General features: G+C 38.9%; 1 protein-coding gene across 3 annotated transcripts in view; it reads right to left on the reverse strand.

Annotated features, from left to right (window-relative positions):
- The window catches only part of LOC100880494 (uncharacterized), a 222,426-nt gene that overhangs the window by 25,570 nt on the left and 177,269 nt on the right, over positions 1–19,587 (reverse strand). Inside the window, exon 7 of one of the 3 annotated variants that reach the window (XR_013038519.1) lies at positions 12,580–12,662. The exons of the other annotated variants lie outside the window; for them this stretch is intronic. The gene's annotated coding sequence lies outside the window, so the exon portion shown is untranslated. The remainder of the gene's footprint in view (positions 1–12,579; positions 12,663–19,587) is intronic. 3 annotated transcript variants of the gene reach the window in all.

Genomic DNA, 19,587 nt, shown 5'->3' on the forward strand with positions numbered 1-19,587 from the left:
GCTCGAGAATAAGACGTCAAACTGTTAATTTGTCTCCAAAATGGGCATAAATCAACCTGTGGCTCGATTTTCCCGCAGGGGATGGAGAACGCGAAGGCGTGAAATTAAATTGGTCATTTAACAAGGCACTTTGTTCTTGAATTATTCGACGCTGTCACACTGATAACGTAGCTGAGCAAATTGGACAGGAGATGTAATCTCCGTGACATATTGACCAATTTTCGTATTTTTGAATACATAACTTAAATTTCTACTTGTTTCCATTCTGCAATAGACACCTAGACCTCCAGACCTGTAATACATTCTCCAAATCCTTACATCTCGTAGACCAAATACCTGGTATCTAACTTGTAAACCCTTGTTCTCTACACTCCTGGACATCCAAACTGATTCACAAGATCCCTAAACCTCTAGATCATCAAATCCTCAGTTCTTTAGATTTCTAAACCCATCAGATGAATCTCTAGATGCCCACATTATGATATTTCTACACCCCCATGTCCCTATATCTCCACATCGCTAAAGCTCCCATATCTCCATATCGCGATACCTCGATATACTGTATCTTCACATCTCTATTGCAACTCTCGCTAAAAATATAGACCTCGTAAAGCATCGACCGTCCCCTAGAGCCTAGAAAACGTTCGCACCCCAAGCAGTCACAGTGTAGTAGGCGCAACCCGCGTAAGGTCGAGCTGAAAGCGCATCGACCTCATGGTCGGCTTCACCTTCAACCTCGAAGCTCCCTCGTTGCAACACTCGAAAGAGCATAGCAGGGTGATCAAACGGGGAAAGTGGTCGCCCGGAGCAGAGGCTCGGCTCTTCGAGGCGGTCTCTTCGAAAGGCAACCTTGCAATGACCTCAGCTGAACCCGGGTACTAGCCGCTCGCAGCCGGCCAACTGCGACAGACAAGGATAGAGGAAGAAAGAGAGGCTATATTATACAGCCATAACCGTGGCTCTCACACACGCACAGCAGCCGAGCCCAGAGAGGGAGGAGGGCACCTATGGCCACCGGCGGACCTCCGTGCGGTCGCCGGTTATCTGCAGGAAATCTACTCTTGTAGGCATGCCAGCAGATCTGGGCGGGGGCAGAGGGTGCAGCAAGGAGCTAGTGGCCCCACGACGCCCTGGTGTCCCCCTCGGAACCGCCACTGGCATCCGCGGAGAGGCGGAGAGGCGAATGGCAGCGCCGCGGATAGAGTAGAACAGCGTGCTACCAGCGGGGGATCGCGGCCCCGATACAAGATACTGCCACGTGTTACACGCTGTTCGCCACCAGAAGAAACGCTCGATCCGCCATCCCTTTTCCCTCCGTCCTCGTGTCCTTTCGGTGGTAGCCCGGATGTCCTGGCCGCCGGCCGTGCCGGTTGACCACCTCGAACAATGCGCTCGCAGACTCTTCCGGGTGTTTGAATAATAGCCGCTGGGACACTCGCTGGGTCGCGTGTGGCGATTCCGATCCTGGACTGCCTACTACGCTTTCGACGCACGACCAACTTTTCGCTGCAGGAATTTTCTGATGGAGGCGGATTGATCAGATGGCTGGATCTACTGGATCGGTGAATGACTTGTTTAAGGCGACGGTCTGGATCGGTTTTCTGTTCAGACAACTGAACTACTGCATCGGTAGGCTTGTTGGTTCAGACTCGGATGGCTGGATCTACTGGATTAAGCTTGGAAGGTTCAGACAAGGGTCTATCATAACTTGATCAGACAAAGCTGACTGAATCAACTGGATCAGTAAGTGATTTGCAAGTTCAGACTAGGATGGCTGGATTAGTAGGTGGCTTGTTTAAGTCCAAGTGGTTAAACAAGTGGATGACTTCTCTTGATGTAGTCATATGGAAATGTGTCTTTTAATAAGTAATTTCATTGAGTATATTTTTGCGTACAACACCAAGAGCAATATCTACACAGAAGAAATGTATTCGAAATATTGACCTTGGTAGTACATTCCGAGGTCATCGACTCGGTGACGTGTGCCGGCAGATAATGAAGAAATCGCGAGCAAAGTGATAATAGAACAGCTTTCAGATAATCGAAAAAAGCATGCGACATCAGAATCCAAGTGAATTAACCGCTTAATCTAATGATCACCTCGATTTCCTTAAAATAGTCCATAACGAGTAAGATTATACCGGGGCTAAACACGAATTTATCACTGTACTTAATAGTCGTTCAGATAGAATAGATTGGATTGGATTGAAAACGATGCAAATGAGGATGAAGGTAGCATCGAGGAGTAAAACGGGACTAATAATCGTGTCCGTATGACAGCGTTGCCGCGGGTTAATTTGCATGCTCGATACACAGCCACCTAATTGGTAGATACAGATTATACTGAAAGCGCTCATTTATCGGCGCGCTGGCCGCGGTTCCGCCAATAAAGAAAGGGCCCGCTGTCGCCTTGAGCCGTCCCCGCTTCTTGCGAACGTCTCAATTTCTTGGCCGCGGACTTTTCAAAAGTCGCCGCCTCGCATTTGCATAATCTTTGAATTGGCGTTCGTACGGACACAATATGAACCGATCGGGAGACGATAACGCCGTGATTCGCGACGGGGAAACGAAGCACGGGATAAACGGCAGATAAAGCGAGCAGGGCGACGAATTAACGACAACTTGCCAGAACGCGGAGAGGAGAAAGCTGAACGCCTCGACGGTTGCTCGATGGTAGCCGTTCATCTGACCCCTCGCGTGTCGAATGGCCACGTAATGACTCGGTACGCCGATATTAGCACGCCTCTACATCTTTTTTCTGCTCACCAGGAATTGGCTATCCTGTATGTTCCCCGAAATTCCGTTTACGTAAACGACTTAATGCCTCCGTAGCATACAATCATGATGAAAACAGGTGTGCTCCTTTGAGGAAACGTGCGTTCGGAACGAGTGCGTGGATTTGGGGGTTTGTTTGGGTTAGCTTCGAAAATATGGCGTGATTGGTGGAGCAGTTGGAACTGTATAATATTATAGTTACAAGAGGGTGATATACGTAGGAAGATATAGTCATTTGTACTTTGCATTAGATTACATAGCACTTTTGCTACCAGGTGTCACATGTGTGATGTCCTAAGTGCTATCCAGGACCGATGACATAATACTAGGAAACATATTTTATAAATATATTTTTTACACAAAGACTTGTGTAAGTCTAAATACATATCACAGTTATGAAAATTGGTTATACAGAAGAACCTGTTATGTGAGGATATTATAATCTTAACGGATTAAGATTATTATGTTTGCAGAAGGGTAATATACGATGTCCATGTAACTTTATCTCCGATTAGTAAATTAACTAAATTACGTGTGAACGAATGTGAAGTGAAAATTACATCGACTTCCTATATTACCCTCGTACATCCAGTAATCCTATAATCAACATTTTAATGCATCAAGAACGCTGATTATCATCTACTTCTTAAGCAGTTTCCTACACCTTGAACATTTCACGAAATTCAACAGATGTCAACTGCTTCAACATTTTTTAGCATCGCCATGACGTATGTCGATGAGTTTAGCGACGAAATCGAGTCCATTAAATGGCTAGGTTTGATCTGCCCGTAAATCCCGCGATACCGATTGGACAGTTAATATCTCACTTCAGTAGCTTAGCTGTTTGCATGTCTACTGTATCGCGGTGCAATAAGGATTGGAAAGGTAGCTTTATATATTCATTTCTCGCGAGTCCCGCGTGATGTATGAACGTACACTATCGGTCAAAAGTTTCGGTATCACTTGTCCGCGCTTATTTACACGTATTCTATCAATTAGACTTTTGCTATCATCTGAACTTATTCAACCTTAACACAGGTTTATACAAGTTTCCTAGCTAATACAAGTTTCCTAGCTACTTATATGATGTATGATGATAGTTCGATTACGATTACTTTAAATGGGTAGTGAATTCTGCTAAAGTAGACCAGTCTCGATATATGGCCCTAGCGTTAGTACTGGAGAAAATGTGAAGAGAGGATCTGCAGTAGTCATTTGAAAATTAGAGGATACTATACCTTCTATTATAAAATTACATGAAGTTTAATTGAACGTAGCAATATGTAAAAATTATATATAGCAATAATATTAATAAATGTAGCAATAATATTAATAAATAATGCAATAATATTCCACAGATTTGAATATTATATTCAAAGAAAGAGTTAAAATTGTCAAAGGAGTTGAAACGATTGTCTAAATACAACGATAAAAAGTCGATTTCTCTTTCGCCATAGTTCGTCGGATTAAGAGAGAAGTTATATGGCAAAAGGTGTCTGTGGAGCAAGGTGACAGCAACGTGTCAGCGTGTTCGAGGAGGTACAAGGCAATATCAGCACGCTAATGAGACAGCTGCTCTTTTCGCGAGCGAATCGCCCATTTCGCGGGTAATAAAGCCTACGCTGTATCACGGTGTTAACCGCGTCATAAGATGCGTACAACACTGGAAGAAATTCCTCGGAGATAATGACATTGTAAATTATCTTGATTCCCAGCGTGTCTCGCGTAAAAAACTGCAATTATAGGAGCTGTGCGCTGATCGACGAATCATTAGTTCAATCCTTATTTCTGCAATCGATCTTTCCTTTGCAGCTGTGTTATAACAATGGATAAATTCTTCTGTAACTTGTTGACATTTTTAGAACTGTAATTTCACGTTCTCTTTTATGATGTTAATTTGAAAATTTAAGGATTTTTTAGGTTGGAATTTGGGAATTTTTTTGGGGGAAGATTACATATGTGGAAATAATGAATTTTAAGTTTGGAAATTTGTTAAGTTGGATATTTTCAAATTCTCAATCTTAGAAATTTCCGAAACCCCTAATTCTCAAGCTTGGAAATTTCCGAAACTTCTAATTCTCAAGCTTAGAAATTTCCAAAACCCCTAAATCTCAAGCTTAGAAATTTCCAAAACCCCTAACTCTCAAGCTTAGAAATTTCTAAAACCCCTAATTCTCAAGCTTAGAAACTTCCAAAACCCCTAATTCTCAAGCTAAGAAATTTCTAAAACCCCTAATTCTCAAACTTAGAAATTTCCAAAACTTCTAATTCTCAAGCTTAGAAATTTCCAAAACCCCTAATTCTCAAGCTTAGAAATTTCCAAACCCCCTAATTCTCAAGCTTAGAAATTTCCAAAACTTCTAATTCTCAAGCTTAGAAATTTCCAAAACCCCTAATTTTCAAGCTTAGAAATTTCCAAAACCCCTAATTCTCAAGCTTAGAAATTCCCAAAACCCCTAATTCTCAAGCTTAGAAATTTCCAAAACCCCTAAATCTCAAGCTTAGAAATTTCCAAACCTCCTAATTCTCAAGCTTAGAAATTTCCAAACCTCCTAATTCTCAAGCTTGGAAATTTCCAAAACCCCTAATTCTCAAGCTTAGAAATTTCCAAAACCCCTAACTCTCAAGCTTAGAAATTTCCAAAACCCCTAACTCTCAAGCTTAGAAATTTCCAAACCCCCTAATTCTCAAGCTTAGAAACTTCCAAAACCCCTAACTCTCAAGCTTAGAAATTTCCAAACCCCCTAATTCTCAAGCTTTCCACCATTACAAATAAACTCTTCCTACATCTACCTATAGAAAAAGTCCACTTAGTCCAGCAAGTGGCAATATATCAAATCTACTGCATCCATCAGCACAAAAGTGATTTCCCAAATAATTTTCCTCGAACAACTCATTTTTATACCATATCATTAAATTCCAAAATGCCACTTCAAACACTTTTTGCATCCAAATGAGTCTTCGTATGCAGCAGTTTAACTGCGCAGACCTACGACCACGCAACTTTGAAAGGTCAGATCCCATAGTTTAAACTAAAATGACCACTTTCTGAGGTTTATGGTGCATTCGTCCGTGCATTCCTAAACCATGGAATGCAGCGAAAGATCGTTCTTTCTCGTTGTTTCGAAGCCTCTCTTCCTCGAGAAAAAGGGAGAGAACTCTCGCTTCGACAGTGTATGCGTAATTCAGCAGTGTGCACTCGGAAAAAAATTATAGTTGCAGTTACTGCGTGTACCCTAACTGCATCGTTATTACCGACCACGTTGCGCTGCACTTTCAGTGCGTCTACGATTTCAAAGAATCATTGCGGCCAAACGATCTCGGTGATATATCTGTGGTTACAATGTAACTACAAGGAAGGAATTTTATTGCTGTCAATAACGTTTAGGATTACGGTTAATGATAAAGAAAATTACGGTTGCTCTAAACGGGGATAAGATCAGATTGATGGCGGTTATTTATCTGGATTTCAAATCTAAAACGGGAGTGTAGGTATTCAAATTTAGTTGGGCACTTCAGTTGTACCCATTGAAGTATAAAATAATGTTCGTGATGATGTCAGTTAACTGTGGTCATACAAGTTTTCTTTTGTTTATAATCATGAAAGTTTTTGTAAAATATTTTCTGTTTGGAGGAATTATTTTAATTTTGCTAAATCTGGAATTTGGGATTCGTACAATTTTGAGATGTGTGAATTTGATTTGGGGTTTAGAGATGTGGGACTCACAGGAGGTGTAATTTAAAATTCACAGTATTTGGAAAAGAGATGTCTGATTTTAAAAATTTGTATGTTTTAAAATATTCAAATTTGATAATCTTGAAACTTGCAAAATTTTTAGTACCACATGACTCTATGTCCACATGACATTTTCTATGATTCACACACGGCACGTAGGGGGTCAATACATATTTAGGGTGACAATATGCACTACCTCTACATGTAGTTCTATCACATGCCACATAAACTCAAGCTAATTTCAACTAATCTATCTAATCATAAATATTTGAACATTCCTCATCACGTCTCATGAGGAAACAAACACCCATAAGGAATCCACCCTTTCCCGTATTGCACTCCTTATCTTAATTATCTCCGCGACGATTTCCTCCCCCCGTCGTTCTTGTCCCTCTCCGTCCTTATAGGTTACACCGTGTCGGAGCCGAAGTTGTAAATTCGCCCGTGGTTCGGTTGCGTGCCCTTTATAGGCGATCCTCTTAAGGGGCCACGTCCAAGTTTTAAGGTCCGTGGGACTGTTGGATCGCGGACATGATTGCATTTGCATTATACACGCGGCGGCGTGCACGCAGATTTATCTGCCCCTGGGGTTTATTTATCTGGAGTTATGGCAAACACTGACCGGCCCGAAGCCGGCCAATAACGTATGGTAATGGAGGTATCCGATTGACTTTTTCACCCTCCCTCTCTCTTTATCTCCGGCTCGCCATCTTTCTCCATCTCCGCTGATGTATTTCTCTCTTGGCTGCTTCTCCCTCCTTCTCTTTCTGTGTCTATCATTCATTTTATCCCCCTTCTGCCTCCTTTCCACCCTTCTCCTTCCGATCCCGTGTAACTCCCTCCATTTCTACGCGATCACCCCTCTCTCTCCGTGTCTTGTTTTTCCTCTTCTCCCTCCATACAGTGCTTTTATTGGGCCCGCGGCCTATCATAACACGAACGATCGGTGAACCTTCGACCCTTGGTATCCTCCTACTTTAATTCTCTTTCCTTGTCCACACTGCTTGTTCTAGCGGTGTTGTCTCTTTGCCGAACAACTTTTCCTGTTCCTCTTCATCGGCACGTTTTCTGCGAACACCCCCCAGGGCCCCGGCTCGAACATTTGTACCCCATTCTTTTTCGGGCGAGCCCTTTAATGGATGCAGTGCTTGTTCGCCGAAGGTATATGGACACTTGTAGGGGCTCTGAATAATTCGACGGGTGAAATTTGTTCGGGGATACGTGGGAGTTCGATGGGGGAGCTGCAGTAGGGTGCTTGTCAGACGGGAATTATCGGACTTGACGTTATTTAGTCTAAAGCATCTCTTATTTACACTGCTTATTTTCACTATGAAAATCTGTATGAAACTGTATGAAAATCACAAAATGAAAATGGGACATTATAATCGTCATTAGGTAGGGTGAAAGTACGACTAAGTGTAAGGACATCTCAGGGAAAATTTTAGGAAAAATTGATGAAGAGAATCTTCAAAGAAAATTTTTCTTAGATAGTCATTTATGAAAACAGTCGATGGCTATGTTTGTACAATTGTTACAATTAATTTAAAAATTGAATACAAATTTTAATATATTTAAGAATTGTTAAAGTTTCAATGTTAATTTTAATTTTATTGATCATACCATCGTTGACTTTGCTCACTGTTAAATTAACTATAATGTATCTGTAATGATTTATATTCATCAGTTAATGAATATAAATACATTGAATTAAATAGACAAATAACAACCGATTTCATACAACTTATACAAAAAATAACAGACAACGAGGTAAATAAGTTAATGAAACGAACATACCTTTGATAAATAAATAAGGATTACGAATAATTAAAAAGTTGAAAGAGATTGAATGTAGTATTAAGAATTCGCCATTTGCACTTATCGCGAAATCGTATTTACCGGAGTTACACGAAACGTGGAATTGAGAGAAGAAGGAGAACGTACACGCGACCGGTATCTCTCGATCGTATCGATCGATGAAACGATTTATGGGTAATTATCGGTTGGACAGATTTGACTGGGACACCGCATTCGATTATGCAACAGTTCGATTACCGGAGTCACGAATCTGTGTCGCCAGCAAAAAACGTCACGTTTCTTAATTGTGCCCCTTCTACGTTAATCGGCTCGAAATCGTGGATGAAAATCGAAACGATGCGTTCGATGTCGTGAGAATAAAGGAAACCACGAACTGCCACAGTGAACGTGACATTTATCTAGATAACATAAGGAGAAACTGTCTTCTGTACGTTTTTGTTTCGGTTGCATGAAGGATACTGTGCTTTGTATTCAATGGAATGGATGGTAATGTTTGTACGCAACGAAGAAAATATGGGAGAGTTTCTCCCTGGTTTAGGTAATTAGATTCTTAGTTTATAATTTCTAAACATTACTGTGCACATTGCAAATTAATTCATAAAATAGATCTCAATGTTTAGGTACCTTGGTTACATAAAAATAGCTAACTTTTTAATTACTTCAATGTTATTCTTTTAACACAGAACAAAAATAATAATAATAATAATAGTAGAAAATAATATAATTAAGTTTGATTAGAGTGGTTTAATTTTTAGATGAACAAGGTTGAACAAATTTGATCACAAGGTAAGTTGATTACAAAAGTAAATTTTATAAAATCAGACTACTGTCACATAACAATTGATTATCTTCTATCAATTAATGCTAGAATACTAATTACAAATTTATTAATTTCGTCCTTCGACAAACTTGATCACTATCTCCTCACCTTCATCATAAACTTCCGTAAGATTCACTTTTTGATAAACCAGCATTCCTCATCAAGCTAAATTAATTACTTGTATCGATTAAACAGTTAACCACGTAATCTGAGGTTACATCTGACGTGTCAATCTTCGTATTCTTCTAACAATATTAATTTGTAAGTGATTTTTCTGACGACCTCGTGTGAGATCAAACGATTAAGTTCCATCCTTAAGATTAATGGTTCAAAGCTTCCTTATATAACGTAACATCAGTTATATAAATGACTCGTCACATTGTAATACAATCGGGTAACGTGTAGAAATGATACAATTAGGAAGAGAAACTGATAAAATGGGTATAGTAAAGATACAACTACATTTGTATTTTATTTTATGAGTTGACAAGTCAAATTTGGTAGATGACGGAATGAATGATTTTGTGAAAGATTCTATAATTTTTTTGTAATTAGATGAAGTTATAGTTTTTTAGGTCTTTAGATTTGAGTGTTGCTAGATGGATATGTCACTGGATTTATGTATAGATAGGTACGTATGTTCGTAGATTACTATGATCATGGATACCTACATCCTAGATAGCTACTGTCGCTAGATACCTACGTCCCCAGATCCCTACATTTCCAGATCGTCACGTCCCCAGATCCCTACATTCCCAAATTTCCACGTCCCCGAATTCCCATGTCCCCAAATCCCCACATCCTTGAGTCTCCACATCTCCAAATTCCCATATTCCCAAATTCCTACATTCCCAAATCTTCACGTCCCCAAATCCCTACATTCCCAAATCCCCACGTTTCCAAATCCCCACGTCCCCAAATCCCCACGTTCCCAAATTCCCACGTCCCCAAATTCCCACGTCCCCAAATTCCCACGTTCCCAAATACCCACGTCCCCAAATCCCCACGTCCCCAAATCTCTACATTCCCAAATCTCCACGTACCCATATTCCCACGTCCCCAAATCCCCACGTCCCCAAATTCCCACGTCCCCAAATCCCCACGTCCCCAAATCCCCACGTCCCCAAATCCCCACGTCCCCAAATCCCCACGTCCCCAAATCCCCACGTCCCCAAATCCCCACGTCCCCAAATCCCCACGTCCCCAAATCCCCACGTCCCCAAATCCCACGTCCCTAATCTCTACATCTCCAAATACTCACATCCTCAAATCCCTACATCCCCAGATTGTCACATTCTCAAATCTCCACATACTCGAATCCCCACGTCTCCACACACCTACGTCTCACTAAAGTCTCCAGATATCTACCAAGGTGTCCACATCTACCTAGCTGCCTCACATTCCCACACAATAATATTATGAAGCTTGAACACCTCCAGCTCCCTACACTCTTAGATCTCAACTTAGATCTCACCTCAAACCACTACACATATACCTAAGATTCCACAAGTATATCAGTATACCCAACTCACAATAAAAAAAACAAACACAGATTTGTTCCAAATGTTCACTTTCTCGATCTAAGATCACAGGTCGCTTCCACAATTAAAACAAATACCATCGATCGATTGATTTATCGCAGTCATTGTTGAAAATGTACGCTCCTACAAGGCTGTCTGGTCGGTGGTATATTAATGACGATCTTCCGCGAAGCTACAACATGCTCGAACGTTATGTACACCATAATAACGAGAATGATGATCGCACTAATGCACATAATTAAGGCCGGCCAACGATTCCATGCATGTCTGTGATAACATGTCGTTCGTGCATTAGATTCTCAGCACGTTCGATCTGGCTGTGTACCAGGAATCGATATAAACGATCGAGAGAGATCATTCTTCAGGTACGTACGCCGATGAACATCGAGCGATAACAGCTACGTGTAAAGCTGTTTATCAGTCGTTGCGACACTTTTTCGTCTGCCTTTCAAAATGAGCTTTATCTATGCGTTTCCATTAAACTTTACTCGCTTATCGGATACGAAGATGACCGAACTAAATCGAGGTAGTAGCTCGAGTTTAGTTTTTATCGGGTGAGACGTTTATAATTATTTATGCGAGGTGATTTGTAGAGCGATAGAGGGATGTTTGGAGCAGCGCTTGGGTAAAGTAGCAGACGTGTTAGGGAGAGATTAGGAGATTAGGACCTGAGAGATTAGGGAAAGGGGAGGTAGAAATTTAGGGATTTGTTTTGGGGATTTTGAGAAGGTTAGGGAATTTGGTGGTTGGAGGTTTTGTAAATTTGGGAATTTGGAAGTTTGAGAATTTGGGGTGGGAGGAGTTGGAAAATTTGGTAATTTGGGGGTTGTGGAATTGGGGGTGGGGATTTAAGAATTTTGGAATTAGGAATTTTGAGAATTTGGGATCGGAGGAATTTGGAAATTTGGAAATTTGGGGGTTGTGGAATTGGAGGGTGTGGATTTGACAATTTGGGAATTTGGAACTTTGAGAATTTGGAATGGGTGAAATTTGGAAATTTGGGAATTTGGGGGTTGTGGAATTGGAGGGCGTGGAACTGAGAATTTGGGAATTTGGAATTTTGGGAATTTGGGATCGGAGAAATTTGGAAATTTGGGAATTTGGGGGTTGTGGAATTGGGGAGCGTGGATTTCAGAATTTGGGAATTTGGAATTTTGAGAATTTGAAATGGGTGAAATTTGGAAATTTGGGAATTTGGGGGTTGTGGAACTGGAGAGTGTGGATTTGACAATTTGGGAATTTGGAATTTTGAGAATTTGGGGTGGGAGAAATTTGCAAATTTGGGAATTTGGGTGTTGCAGAATTGGGGAGCGTGGATCTGACAATTTGGGAATTTGGAACTTTGAGAATTTGAGATAAGAACAATTTGCAAATTTGGGAAATTAACCATTCAATAATAAAATAAATTAAAAATTAAAAATTAATAAACAGAAAAATGATAAAAGTGTCCAAATACAAGCACACATTTCAAGAAATAAAAATTCAGAAATACATGAATTCCAAATATGTGTATAATCATTAATCAAGAAAGTGTGTAATAGCACATTAACAATGTGGACTCGGTGAAATAACTGTCAGTAAGGTCAAGAGAGAGTAAGAATAAGGTGCTTCATCATTAAACCGAGGCCCGGAGCAAGATGATAATTACATTATGTCTGATAAGATCACGAATCGACATCAGCCGTCATTAACGCTACAAGAAGAGTTAATTTTACGATTTGCTAACACCCTCTGTCGTCGTGACGATCGATCCAGCTTTCACTAAATTCATTTTTGCCACTGTCAAACGCGTAAATGGCATTCTCCCACGTTTCTCTGTACCATGTGACTTGTTAACTTTCATTGCAACAAAATTCTTGTAAATGGATCATAAAAGTTTTTATAATTCATACCTTGTTTAGGGGTTTGGATAGCAAAGTTTGGAAGTTATGCAGAAGTAATTATTATTCGATCGCAAAATGGTCGCTTATCTTACCTGCAACAAAAAAAGATAATACTTTATTAGATAGATAGAAGAAAAAAATAAATAACTTTTAAGATAATTTGTTTTATATTTTTAAAATAACTTCATACTTCAAATATATTATACTTCCACGTATAAAATTGTATAATTTTTCATCTGTGAGTCATATGATTATCTAAATCGCTCTAATTTTTCATCTCAGAGTTACATGATCATCTGAAGTAGCATTTTATATCTGAGAGTCATATGATTATCTAAATTTCCTTAATCTTTCATACGAAAGCTATATGATTATGTAAATTTCCATAATTTTTCATCTGGGAGTCATATGATTATCTAAATCTCCATAACTTTTCATCTGGGAGTCATATAATTATCTGAATCTCTATAATTTTTCAGCTGAGAGTACGATTATATGAATCTCCATAATTTTTCATTTGAAAGTCATACGATTATATGAATCTATATAATTTTTCATCTGGGAGTCATACGATTATATGAATCTTTATAATTTTTCATTTGAGAGTCATACGATTATCTGAATCTCTATAATTTGTTTCAAATAAAAACTTGCGAATCTTGCATATAAATATGCTCATCCAAAAAACAGTAAACATAGTCATATGTTCCATATTCATTCCATATAAACCAAGATAATTAAAAATTTTATTTGACAACCAAAAATTTGAACGCAAAATATCTGCTGAATAGCAGGAATAAAAATTGAAGGATCTTACAAATTCTAGGACGGATTCTTCGACGATCGATGCAGCTGAACGCGGAGAATTTTCCATCGCAATTACTTCGAGTACAATTCGGATTTAACAATTTCATGAAAAATTCCTCTTGGAACAAGAATGCAAGCGTTGGGAAATTCCGTACAACGTCATTCTTTGCGCATAGCGAAGAATGCATTCTTCTGCTTCGAATATAAAAAATTTCCGATTACTCGCTTAATGCGGACAAATAATCGTTAACCTAATTATTCAACGATTCTCTTTAAACATTCCAATCCTTCAATAATGTGACTTCAGAACTTTTCAATAATTTTCAATTTTGTAAATTTTCTTGTGAACCCAACAAATTTAATTTTTGTTATGCTGCTATTTGTCTGCTTAATTTCATGAAATGTGACAATGAATTAACATTACTATACGACATTAGTACCTATACGAAACAGAAATGGGACCTGCCATAATATGTAAGACAGAGGGTTAGCATCTGTGTATTTTAATTGATACAAACATATTCACGCTGCATCTAAATTAGAGTACAATAAATCCTACGTAAGAAGGAGTGGCAAAGAATGACAGAGTTACGATGCAACGGCCAATTAAAATTGCACAATGCGTGCATCTAGGTGCCCATTCTTTGCCACAATTTTTAACTGAATGTCTCCAACGCAGAAGCTATTTGCAAACATTAAACAATTTTCTTAAACAACTTTTTTAACCAGAACAATGACATGTAAAATGTTATTCTCAAAATTTTATTTTCAGCAGGTGCTGTCTAATTTTGTGGTAATTTGTGGAGGGTAATTTGCACCCCAATTGTATTAACAGCTCTTCTAAAGAATGTCTACGTATCGATAATATTAGGAATTTAAATTATTATTTACAAGAAGAGAGTTCTATGTTTCAGGCTGAATTAAAAATTGAACCAAAAAAAAAAAAGATAAATGATTGCTGTTTATACTGTTGCAACATCTACAGCTTACTATTGCACAGTTGTAATAAATAGTGGGTTTCTATAACATTCTAAACTACAAAGCCAGTTTTCTTAATTACACCTCTTTCATCAAACAAAACATCGTTCCACTTTTTTTCCATGGAAGAAGCAATCTATCCCTTTCAGAGTTGCAAGATCCTTTCCCATTTAAATCGCACGAAAATTATTACGTGAGAACGGGTTAAGTTAGCCACTTAATCACGAAAATAGACGTTACTGGTACAGCTTAGGCTAAATAGGGAATTGTTACGTTCCTTTGTTGATTGAGCAGCAAACACTACCCCTAGTATTGTTGAGTTTATTCATAGTTTTGAACTGAGTGATTTTGAGGAGTTGAGGATTTTGGGGATTTTTTGGGATTTTGGAGATTTTGGGGATTTGTGGATTTTTGGGATTTGAGGATTTTTGGGATTTTGGGGATTTGAGGATTCTGAGGATTTAAGGATTTTGGGAATTTTTGATATATTTTAGATTTGGGGGATTTGGGGATTTTAAGGATTTGAGGATTTTGGGGATTTTGGGAATTTTGGGAATTTTTGACATTTTTTAGATTTAGAGGGGTTTGGGGATTTTGAGAATTTGGAGAATTTGAAGATTTTTTAGATTTTTAGAACCTTGTGGATATAGGGATTTTGAGAATTTGGGGACTTGGGGGATTATAGTTAAAGGATTGGTTTTTTTGAGAAATTGGAAATTTAAAAGTTTTAATTATTTGAGAATTTGGAACTTTGGAAATTGGAGAACAAAGAAATTTGAAGGTTATAATATCTAGGGTTTTGGAAATTTAAGGACTTAGACATTTAGAAGTTCGAGAATTTATAAATGTTAGGGGTTTAAGAATTTGAGAACTTGCAAAAAGAATTCCCTACCTTGTGCAACCTAACCAAGCTTCCAAAAGACATCAATTTAAAATAACGTGCTCCCGTAAATTTCCAAGCATCCCCCATGCATCTCATTTCAAAAATCGAATAATTCGAAGTCGAGTACCGATTAATTTCCCTCTGCGAAACATTCTAAAACCGATGTAACGATATTTCGAGAACCATTAGGAGAGGAGCTCTCTTCACGAGCGTATCGCGAGGAGATAAACGAGGTACACGGTCGCAGCGAGACAGAGACAGCGAGAAAGGGAACCGTGCAACATTAAATTGGGATTAGCCGTCGGTAGAGATGGCTGTAAGTACAGGGACGTTGGAGATCAGCACGGCGACAAAGCCATGAGCCTTCGGTAACCCCTGATGGCCACTGCGGCACCCGTGGACGTGAAACAGAAGACAACGAGTATCAAGATCGCGACGTGTGTGGCCGCCTTTAAGGATGCCTCGAAACGCGCCACGATCATCGGTGCTCAAACCGGGATCACAATTCTAACAAACCACTCCTTTTTAACCATCGAAGTATTCTTAGAATACTGCTTATGGCTATTAATTTCTTTGTGATTCATTTTGTACATCTACGTTGATAGGTTATGTGGAGCTTGTAATTTTTGACTGCGTAAGTTCATTTTGTGAAGCATTTCATTTGTGAAGGATTCACACTGGAATTCTACTGATTCTTACTGGATCTTTTTATTGGATGTGTTCTGAACACACTGGATATTAATATACTAGGACATTATGGATATTAATTTATTAGGACATGTAGTACATTAGAAGTTAATAGACATATATTATACATGTCGTGATGATATGTGTAGTAGCTATGAAGAACGCATATGGTGCGTCATCAATTTTTATAAGAATATTGAGAGCGTTTAATATAATTATCTTCAACATTAAATTGATTACTACTCTTCATTCAACTGTTTCATAAAAAAATTTCGTTAACGAACTATGCAAATTTAAATCAATACCATATTAACTATGTCAATGTTACAAATATTAAAAATGGCCGTCATAATTGACAGTACGAAACATATTGATCATCATCAGCAAATATCATCGACAATAATGACCAGCAACAATAATGATCAGCAACAATAAACAATAACAATTGTTTATTGTACTCCAAAACACTTAACACATATTTGCAAAATATTAGTACTTAAAATGTATAACAATGTATGCAAAGTATACAATTAAAGTGTCCATATAATTACAAGCACAGGAAGGAGATGAGAAAATGCATCGAACATCAAATACCATATCTCAGCACCTCACATCATTCAATTGCATGCTTTCAAAAGTAACCAACATCCCTTATCATTCAATTTCATCCTCAACGGAGAACCAGCCCCCATACGGGACCCAAAAACTCTTCAACTCGGTTCGAAACCATCATCTCATTCTGCCTCATCGCTCACTCGATAACCGGTTTCCGTTTACCAATCGGTAACAATCGATACACGCTTGCTCCACGGTCGAAGGGCCCGGACGCTTCCATTTTGCCGGTCCCGATTTATAAAACGACCTCTCTGTCGCGTCAAATTTTCTCATTGGACTTCCGAGACTGCTTATACACGGATGCAATGTAGCTTTTAATTTGAATACATGTGTTATTTCATTGTTGATTTTTTTTATTTTTAAATTTTTATGTTTTTAAGGTTGTGGGAACGTTAAGATTTCAAGTTGAGAAATTTTTTAATTTTCATATCAGAGAATTTATAGAATAGCAAGTTTTAAAATACCAGTTCTCCTAATTACTGAATTTTGCCACAAATCTCTAAATTCCCAAATCTCAAGATTGCCAAATTCATATATTTTCATATACTGCAGATTCCAAATCTCAAGGGTTCAAAATACCTAACTTCCCAAACTTCTACACCCCCAAATTCTTTGATATCTAAATTCCTAAACTCCCAAATCTCAAGGGTTCCAAATACCCAAATTCCCAAACTTCTACACCTCCAAATTCCTAAACTTCCAAATCTCAAAGGCTCCAAATACCTAAATTTCCAAACTTCTACACCTCCAAATCCCTAAACTTCCAAATCTCTAAACTCCTAAATCTCTACACTCCCAAATCCCTACATTTCCATATCTATGAACTCCAAATCCCAAGCTCCCCAAATATCTACCTTCGCAAACTCCCACGTCCCCAAATTTCTACATCCCCAAATTCTTAGATATCTAAATTCCTAAACTCTCAAATCCCTAAACTTCCAAATCTCAAGGGTTCCAAATACCTACATTCCCAAACTTCTACACCTCCAAATTCCTAAACTTCCAAATCCCTAAGTTTCCAAATCTCAAGGGTTCCAAATACCTAAATTCCCAAACTTCTACACTTCTAAATTCCTAAACTTCCAAATCTCTAAACTCCCAAATCTCTACACTCCCAAATCCCTACATCTCCATATCAATGAACTCCAAATCCCAAGCTCCCCAAATATCTACCTTCGCAAACTCCCACGTCTCCAAATTTCTACATCCTCAAATCCCAAATTGTCCAACTCCTAAGATCCCAAATACCTATCTCCCTAAATCCCCACAATCGCAAACTCCCATATCTCCCCAAATTCTTAAACCTCCAAGTCTCTACATACTTATAGACCTCCACATCCTAAAATCGCCAACTTCCAAAGTCGTCAAATTCGCCCTCAAATACTTAACCTCCTCCTATCCCTAAGAATCAATATTTCATCCAGTAAGAATCGAAACCCAGGACAGAACGGTATCCCAACATTAACGCAGATCGTTGAGTATCGTTGTAGCACCAAGTATAACGATAACCGGGTACAGAGCCCCTGGCGCGATTAATGCCGATTAAAAAGGCGAAAGTCCCGCCTCTGATCATTACGTACCACGGTGCAATTCCGTGCCCGCTGTAAGGTAGCCGTCGCGAAACATTTTTTTATCTTTTCCTCTTTCACCTCTTTCTGTCTTTCGTTCGTCGTTTCAGCTTCATCCTGCGTGGCTATTTCGTCCTCTCTTTTTTTTTTCTTTTCACGTGATCCCGAGGTCGCTGCCGTTCTGAGGCCCCTCGAGGGGCCAAAGTAATTACTTCTAGTCCGGCGCTGAGCTTCGCCGGCGGTTCGATAGCCAAACTTATAATTTAATGGTTAATTATATAAGGAGTCGCCCGCGATTCGGCGGAGCCACTGGGCGGACACGGTGACGTGCAGGAATGCTCTCGATCAACCGTACACGGGACTCGTTTGCTCGCACCCCTGTCTCTTGCCCTACGGACCGGTGTTTCGACCTTACGGTTACTTTTTAATTATCGACCTCTTTGGATTTCGGAGCTTAACTGTGACTTGTACCTTCTGGAGAAATTCGAACATGATACTCGGTATATCAGCAGATACTTGGGAACCATTAAATAATAGCCATTGTAGTAACCATTAAATAATAGCTATAATCTATGTTCAATGTTTTATTATTATTAACATTTATTTATTTCATTTATAATTATTAAACTGTAACTATGTGTCAAATTTATATTTATATTTATATTTATTTTGAGAGTGTGAAGTTGAGTGTCGATAAGTTAGAGATTTACCACTTAACCTACAAATTTCTACAGTTGCATCACAACTGATTGTTGCAATGTTCAATCAAGTGAAGAAAGTTAAAATGTCAGACACAGTTTGCAATCAGAGATGCTTGCTCACATAAATTATAATTCGAATTGAAGAAGAAATTCAAATGTCGTGAAATTACCACGTTGGTAATTAAAATTGTCACATTCTAACATGAGTCACGGTGACATGATATTGCAAGAAGTTGACAACTAAAAATTGTCCTAAAAAATCTCCCATAATTAAACAAAATTGAATATCCTCAAACTACCTCACTCACATACTCGTTACTGATTCGCAACATTGTATTCAATCAAAAACCGAATCCGAGTTACCCTAAAAAGTCGCCATTAAACGAGTTCTCGATCACCGACAAAATGCAAAGAAGAATACATATGCATGTTTGAAACCATAGCTTGTTCGAGGCAGCAAAAAACTCGACCACTTGCACCTCCTTCAAAATAAACGCTCGAAGCAGGATTACGAACTACCGAGGCAGAAATTGCTGATGGAGTCATCTTTTTCTCTCTCTCGTTTCGTCGAGGAATGCCGCACGAAAATTATCTAAAATCGGTGGCGAGCAATCAGCCTGGACAAATTTGGTCATCGCAAAATGGTGTACCAGTACACGGTCAGTAATCTGGACAGCCTCGTTTCTGAATCGGCCATGGTTGATTGATACGTATAACGTGGACAACGTATACACGTTATGAATATTGATAAGCTGCCACGAGTGCCTAACCTAACACA

This window comes from Megachile rotundata, chromosome 6 (assembly GCF_050947335.1).
Source record: "Megachile rotundata isolate GNS110a chromosome 6, iyMegRotu1, whole genome shotgun sequence".
NCBI lineage: Eukaryota > Metazoa > Arthropoda > Insecta > Hymenoptera > Megachilidae > Megachile > Megachile rotundata.